Source organism: Rhinopithecus bieti, unplaced genomic scaffold (genome assembly GCF_001698545.2).
Source record: "Rhinopithecus bieti isolate Rb0 unplaced genomic scaffold, ASM169854v2 scaffold_13604, whole genome shotgun sequence".
Taxonomy (NCBI): domain Eukaryota; kingdom Metazoa; phylum Chordata; class Mammalia; order Primates; family Cercopithecidae; genus Rhinopithecus; species Rhinopithecus bieti.
The window spans coordinates 2,810-10,791 of NW_016807460.1; the positions used below are offsets into that span (position 1 = coordinate 2,810).

The 7,982-nt window shown below is 42.5% G+C and overlaps 1 pseudogene across 1 annotated transcript; it reads left to right on the forward strand.

Annotated features, from left to right (window-relative positions):
- Window positions 1–215: 215 nt before the first annotated feature.
- Window positions 216–6,849, forward strand: LOC108535865 (pregnancy-specific beta-1-glycoprotein 6-like; annotated as a pseudogene). Its single transcript, XR_001887345.1, has 4 exons — window positions 216–542; window positions 2,203–2,480; window positions 2,875–3,129; window positions 6,749–6,849. The product of XR_001887345.1 is annotated as a pregnancy-specific beta-1-glycoprotein 6-like (transcript).
- The last annotated feature ends 1,133 nt before the right edge of the window (window positions 6,850–7,982 follow it).

The following is a 7,982-nucleotide window of genomic DNA, read 5'->3' on the forward strand; positions in this document are numbered from 1 at the left end:
GCTGGTCCCATGTTTGTCCGTGACCCAGTGCTGCTGCTCAATTCACACTTGAGAAAGCCTGTGCTTCTTCCACATACAGAAGGCAGCCTCACATTCTCTGAGCCCTCAGATTGCTATGCATCTGTCTTGTAACACACACATCTGCCATGGGCTTTTTAGGACTTGAGTGGGCTGAGAGGTGGTAGACCATCTCTGATTGAAAAATGCCTTTGGAGGAATCAAGGGTGCCACACAGGGCAATCTTCTCTCTGTTATCTGCACAGTGGAGATTCCCAAGCCCTCCATCTCCAGCAGCAACTTCAACCCCAGGGAGGCCGTGGAGACTGTGATCTTATCCTGTGATCCTGACACTCAGGACGTAAGCTACCTGTGGTGGATAAATGGTCAGAGCCTCCCTATCAGTCGCAAGTTGCAGCTGTCCGAGAACAACAGGACCCTCACTCTATATGGTGTCAGAAAAAATACTGCAGGACCCTATGAATGTGAAATGAAGAACCCAGTGAGTTCCAGCCGCAGTGACCCAGTCACCCTGAATCTCCTCTGTGAGTATCTTCTGTTCCTCTGTGAGCCAGGCTGCCATCCCAAATACACATGGCCAGAGGCCAGGCCTCTCAGTCCCTCTCAGGTCCAAGAACAGAGACCTTTAAACCTGGACATCAAAGCTGGCCATGATGATGAAGAGTAGGCTTAGGCTTGATCAACAACGGGAGAGAAGAGGCTGCTCTTGCCATGGGAGACTCACAGGGTCCACAGGTTATGATGGGAGAAAGAGGTGAATGTCTCAAGCTCCAGATCAGTGAACAAAGCAGGGATTTGGCTGGGATTTCAGTGTTGTGACTTAGCTCAAAGGGTCACTGTAGCCCTTCCACAGACCAGGATTTTCCCTTCCCTCTGACAACATCACCTGTGACTTTATTCTCTGCTCCAGATGACCTAGATAACCCCACCATTTCTTCTTCATACACCTATTACCATCCAGGGGAAGTCCCCAAGCTCTCCTGTTTCAGAGACTCTCACCCAATGGCAGAGCATTCTTGGCTGACTGATGGGAAGTTCCAGCAATCAGCACAAGTGTTCTTTATCCCTCAAATCACTAAAACATATAGAATGGTCTATGTCTGTTTCAACCATAACTCAGCTACTGGTGGAACAAATCTCATAATTAAGAGGCTCATAGTTCCTGGTAAGTGAATCCATGGAGCACTGGCCATATGTTTTCCAGTGAAGTCTATCTGGCTATCAAGGAAGAGCCACCTGCTGTCTGCAGAAGGAGAAGGAAATAAAAAACCCAGGACAGGGAATATGTTTCTGCTCCAAAACCACCAGCTTTTGCCTGTCCCCTTCNAGAGGCTCATAGTTCCTGGTAAGTGGATCCATGGAGCATTGGCCATATGTTTTCCAGTGAAGTCTATCTGGCTCTCAAGGAAGAGCCACCTGCTCTCTGCAGAGGGAGAAGGAAATAAAAAACCCAGGACAGGGAATATGTTTCTGCTCCAAAACCACCAGCTTTTGCCTGTCCCCTCACCCTTTCTAGATCATTGCTTGCACTCTGCTCTATTTTTGGAGGTCACCAGCTCAAGTAAATCATCATGAAACACCTGCAAAAAACTGCCCCACCTTGTACCTCCACTGCCTGAGGACTGAACTGACCTCCAGGCTTGACTCTGGTCTCCTGTGTCTTATTTCTGCTGAAACATACAGTCCCAGGCCAGGCTGTTCAGTATCTTAGGGTTTCAGGACAAAGGGAAATGCCATTATTACTCATCTCTAGAATGTCCTTGGAAATGGAAGCTGCAGAGAAATCACATGTAGGGGGGCAAAGTAGGATGGAATTTGGAAGAGGCCCAGCAGTTGCACATTCCAGGTAAGGAACCCAATGTGAGCCAGTCAGCCAGCTGATTAGAAAGGGACTGGGAGGTGTACCAAGGCCGGTGACTCCCACTAACGTGTCTGTCCATGACCCAACACTGCTGATCAATTCACAGTTGAGAAAGTCTGTGTTTCCCTAAGACAGAGCAGGTGGCCTCATAGTCTTTGAGCCCTTAGATCATCATGCATCTGTCTTGTGACCCACGCACCAGCTATTGACTTTCAAGGACTCAGGTGGGCTGAGAGGTGGGAGATGCCAACTCTGATTGAAGGATGCCTGTGGGGGAATCAAAGGTGTCACACAGGACAATCTTCTCTCTGTTATCCACCCAGCTGAGCTGCCCAAGCCCTACATCACCAGCAATAACTTCAACCCCATGGAGAATAGGAATGATGTATTCTTAACCTGTGTACCTAAGACTCAGGGCTACACCTACATGAGGAGGGTAAATGGTCAGAGCCTCCCGGTCAGTCCCAGGCTAAAGCAACCTGGTAAAACAGGATCCTCATTCTAGCCAATGTCACAAGAAATGACACAGAACCCTATGAATGTGAAATATGGGATCGAGTTGGTAGCATCTGCAGTGACCCAGTCACCCTGGATGTCCTTTTATCTTTGGTTCCTCTGTGGACCAGGCCACCAGCAAAATCCAAATGACCAGAGGCCAGACATCTCAGTCTCTCTCAGGTCCAAGTACAGACACTTTTATTTCTGGACACCAGGGCTGGCCATGACTCCCTGCCCTGGGAAAACTTGGCTAGGCACAGCCTTAAGCAAGAATACAAAGGGAGGGGCTGCTCTCGTCATGGGAGACTTGGGGTCTACAGCCTGTGATGGGAGAAACACGTGAATACCTCAGGTCTTGGCTCAGTGAAGACAGAAGGGGTTTGGCTGGGCCTTGAGGGTGTGTCTTGGCTCAGAAGGACACTGTGTCCCTTTGAGAGACCAGACGCATCCCCTTCCCTTGGACGACATCACCTGTGGCTTTATTCTCTTTACTCCAGATGGTCCAGACTTCCCCAGCATTTCCCCTTCATTCACCGATTACCGTTCAGGAGATAACCTCTACTTGTCCTGCTTCGCGAACTCTAACCCACCGGCAGAGTATTCTTGGACAATTAATGGGAAGTTTCTGCAATCAGGACAAAAGCTCTTTATCCCCAAAATTACTACAAAGCATAACGGGATCTATGGTTGCTCTGCTCGTAATTCAGCCACTGGCAGGGAATGTTCCACATTCAAGATGATCGTAGTCTCTGGTAAGTGGATCCCTGCATCATTGGCAATAGGGTTTTCGGTGGAGTCTATCTGGTTTTCAGAGAAGAGTCAGGAAATCATTTTATTCCCAGCCTGTGTCCCATGGGCAGAAGCAAATCCTAAATTCTCCTCCTGAACCCTCCCAATTTGTCTCTACAAACTCTATTCTCCTTGTTTCTCTGTTTTCTCATGGCTGACCTTGTGTCCAGTCTGAGAAGGGTAGGGAGGGGCTTTGTCAGTCCTGAGCCCTGTGTGGTGGAAGAGGCTTCATACAGTGACAAGAAGGAGAGTCCTCAAGATCAAGTTGCTTCTCACTGTCTCCAACACACCCCTTTCTGCCACGTCTTTGTTTTCTTTTACTTACTCCATGTGCTACAAAGAACATCTGAGGCTTTGAAACAAGCTCCCAAATGAGAGGAGGAAGCCCCTTGGATGAGAGAGGAGCAGCTCAGATTGCTGCCTCCTCTGCTCCAGGCTTCTCCAGTGACTGGCCCTGCCTGACTCCACTGGGGTGGGTCCCACTGGGGTGGGACCAGCATGTGTGGAGAAAGACCCCTGATGGTCTGTTCTGAAATCAGCTAAATCGAGCTACCAGTTGAAATGAAGCCCCTTGGATGAGAGAGGAACAGCTCAGACTGCTGCCTGCTCTGCTCTGGGCTTCTCCAGTGACTGGTCCTTCCTGACTCCACCTGGTGTGGGACCAGCATGTGTAGAGAAAGAGCCCTGGTGGCCTCTCCTGGATTCAGCTAAATTGAACTGCCAGTTGAAGTGAAGGCTAGGTTGCCGGGAAATTAGAAGAGAGGGAGCCTCCAGGCAGACTCCTGAGCTGTGCCGTGGCTCTGAAGTCACCGGCTGTATGAGACTGTTGACACAGCACGTGGGACACAGCACAGAGGACAATGAGTGATGCACACTTGTAGAAACAGGGAGATTCACCTCTGGGGCTCTGCATGGCAGGAAAGGGGCAATGCCAGAAAGTGTGTATTTATAGAGTGTAAGACTACCAGGACACTTATATATATTATAAGACTTATCATTAACTATTTCTAAGTGTGTAATTTAGTGTTGTGTAACCATCACACTATCCATTTCCAGAACTTTTTCCTTTTACCATATTAAACCTCTGTACCCAATAAACAGTAACTCTCACTCCTCCACCTAAGCCTTAGCACCCACCATTCTACTTTCTGTCTCTATGTAACTAGCTATTCTATCTTTTATAAATGGAATTATATAACAAGTATCCTTTTGTGTCTGGCTTATTTCAGTTAGCATAATGTCTTCAAGGTTCATCCATTTTGCACGATGTATTGGAATTTTATTCCTTGTTAAGGTTGAATAACATATTGATGTATAGATATATCTCATTTGCCTACCCACTTATCTTTCAATGGACTTTCCATAGTTTCCATTATTTGGCTATTGTGAGTAATGCTTCTCTGAACATCAATGTGCAAACATTTGTTCAAATTTCTTTTAATTCCATAGGGAATATGTCCAGAAGTGGAATTGCTGGATCAAATGGTAATTTATTGTTTAATTTTTTGAGAAACAGCCACACCAGTTTTTACAGTGGCTATAACATTTCCCATTCCCATCGGCAATGCATTAGAGCTCCAATTTTTCCATCTATTTGAAAACACTTGTTTTATGTTGCTGTCATTATTGTTGTTTATCAAAGTCATCCTAAAGTGTGTGAGGTGGTGGCACTTTGTGGTTTTGATTTGCATATCTCTAAGTATTCGTGACGCTCAGGAACTTTGCGTGGACTTATTGGATATTTGCATATCTTCCCTGGAGAAAACTCTATTTTAATCTGTTGTTCATTTTTTAATTGGGTTTTTGGATGTTTGCTGTTGTTGACTTCTGGTTTTTCATGTATTCTAGAAGTTAATTATGTATCACACATATAATTGACAAATATTTTTCTCATTTCATGGGTTGCCTTTTTACTTTCTTGATAATGTTCTTCGATATATGAAAGGTTTTGATTTTTATGAAGTTCAATTTATCCGTTTTATTTGTTGCCTATTCTTTTGTTGTTACAACCAAGGAATCATTGTGAAATCCAATACCATAAAGGTTTTCTTCTGTCTTTTCTTCTAGGAGTTGTATAGTTTTTGCTCTTACATTTAGATCGTTGATCTATTGTGGGTTAATTTTTGTATATGGTGTTAGGTAAAGGTTCTGCTCATTCTTGCCCTTGGATATCCAGCTTTCCCAATGTCATTGGGTGAGAATACTGTCCTTTCCCCATTGAACGATCCTGGCACACTCAATGAAAATCATTTGGTCATATATGCAAGTATTTCTTTCTCGGCTCTCTGTTCAATTTCATTAATTTCTATGTCCTCCTTTATGCCAGTACCACACTGCCTTGGTTACTGGGGCTTTGTAGTAAATGCTGAAATCAGGAAGAGTGAGTCCTCCAGCTTCATTCTTCCTCTTCAAAGTTTTTTGTCTATTTAGAGTCATGAGATTCAATATAAATTTTAGGACAGATTTTTCTTTTTCTGCAAAAATGTCACTGAGATTCTGATAGGAAGTGTATTGAATCTGGAGCTCACTTTGGGTAACATTGTCCTCCTAACAATATTGAGTCTTCTAATTCATGAAAACAAAATGTCTTTCAATTTATTGATGTCATCATTAAGCAATATTTTATGGATTTCAGGTATAATCATTTCACCTCTTTGGTTAAACTTATTCCTAAATATTTTATTCTTTTTGATATTAATACAAATTAAAATTTTTTCTTAATTTCCCTTCAGATTGTTCATGGTTAGTGTATTGAAATACAACTGATGTTTGAATGTTGATTTTGTATTGTGCAACATTACTGAATTCATTTATTAATTCTACTAGGTTTGTTCCATCTTTAGGATTTTCTACATATAAGTTCAAGTTATCTGCGAACAGAAATAATTTTACTCCTTTCTTCCAATTTGAATGTCTTTTTTAAAATTCTTGCCTAATTTTTCTGACTAGATTTTTCAATACTACATTCAATAGAAGTGTCAAAAGCAACATCCTTGTCTTGTTCCTGCTCATACAGGGAAAGCTTTCAGTCTTTCTCCATTGAGTATGATGTTAGCATTGGGTTTCTCACATATTGCCTTTATGTTGAGGTGGTTTCCTTCCATTCTTAGTTAGAATGTTGTTACTGTGAAAAAACATTGAATTTCATCAAATGTTTTTATTGATTCAATCTTATTACTGATTATAGTTCTATTCATATTTTTGTGTTTTTCTAGGAATTTGTCTATTTCATCTAGGTTATCCAATTTATTGGCAGACAATTATTTCCAGTAATTTCATAATCATTTTATTAGAATTGGTAGTAATCACTTCATTTTCATTTTCTTTTCTTTCTCTTTCTTTCTTTTTCTTTCTTTCTTTCTTTCTTTTTTTCTTTTTCTTTCTTTTTCTTTCTTTAAGAGAAAAAGATAGGCTCTCACTCTGTAGGCTAGACCAGGCTGAAATGCAGTGGTGTGATTATGGCTTACCGCAGCCTCAATCTCCTGGGCTCAAGCAATTCTCCTTCTTCGGCCTCCCAAGATACTAGGAATACAGATGCATGCCAATATGCCCAGCTAATTGGTTTTTATTTCTTTTTTGTAGAGACTGGGTCTCCCCAGGTTACCTATGCTGGTCCAAACACCTGGCCTCAAGAAATCCTCTCATTGTGACCTCCCAAAGTGCTAGGATTAAAATATGACACATCATATTCAGACTCCATTTTCATTTCTGATTTTAGTAATTTTAATCTTCTCTCTTTTTTCTTAGTCAGTCTATTTAATGGTCGTCAATTTTGTTGATTTTAACTTGAAGAATCAACTTTTGGTTTCATTAATTTCCTGTATTGTTTTTCCATTCTCCATTTTATTTTTATCCACTCTAATCCGTATTGTTTCCTTCATTCACTGTGATTGGGTTTAGTTTGTTCTTCTTTCAAATCCTGAAGTATGAGAGAGCTTGCTTCATGCCACTTTTTTAAAGGTTTCATGCAGTCAATGAAACAAGATGCCACACACAGGCGAACCAATATCAGCTGCTATATTACTACCATCATCATTAGCCTTGAGGTCAAGCAGTCCCAGAATCAAATCTCAGATCCACTTATTACTAGCCATACGACACCAGGAAATCTTTTACACTACTCTAAGCTTCTGTTTTTTCATCAGCAAATGGAAATAATTACTACTTGACAGGGTCACTGTGTGAATTAAATGAAGTACAGCTAAAGCATTTAGCAAAGGGCCTGGCACATAGGACATGCCCCTCAACAGTACCTGTTTCCATATATATATAGAAAAAAAGGTAACACATGAAACTCTAGGACATGGTTACTGACTACTTGTGGAAGAGAAAGGAAAAAAGCTAAGGGCAAAGAATCAAACCTGGTATGTTAGTTTTTACCAACTGAGATGCATCCAGGGTGGGATTAGACAGATAAGATAATTTATCAGGGAAGACACCTGTGAGGGAATGTGGGGCAGGCATGAAGGTAGTGTGGGAGAACTCACAGACCACTATGCAAAGCTGACTTCTGTGAAAAAGAAAGAGAAAGAAGTTTTAGGTATCAATACAGTTCTAAGAGAGTTTTTGCATGGCTGATGGGGAGTCTTCCAACCAGTTTCCCATTAAAGTTAAACAGAGCCTCAGAGAACTAGGCTTGCTTTCACACCCTTGCTGGGAGCCTGTGGGAAGGAAGCTTTCTGTGCAAAGGACTTGGTGAATTTGAAATGCACTGACTTGGGCCTTCTGTCAATCATGTCCCTGCCATGAAGACCTAGCAGGGTTTCATTCATGGCTGCCACCACAGAGACACTGAGAAAAACATGCAACCATGAAA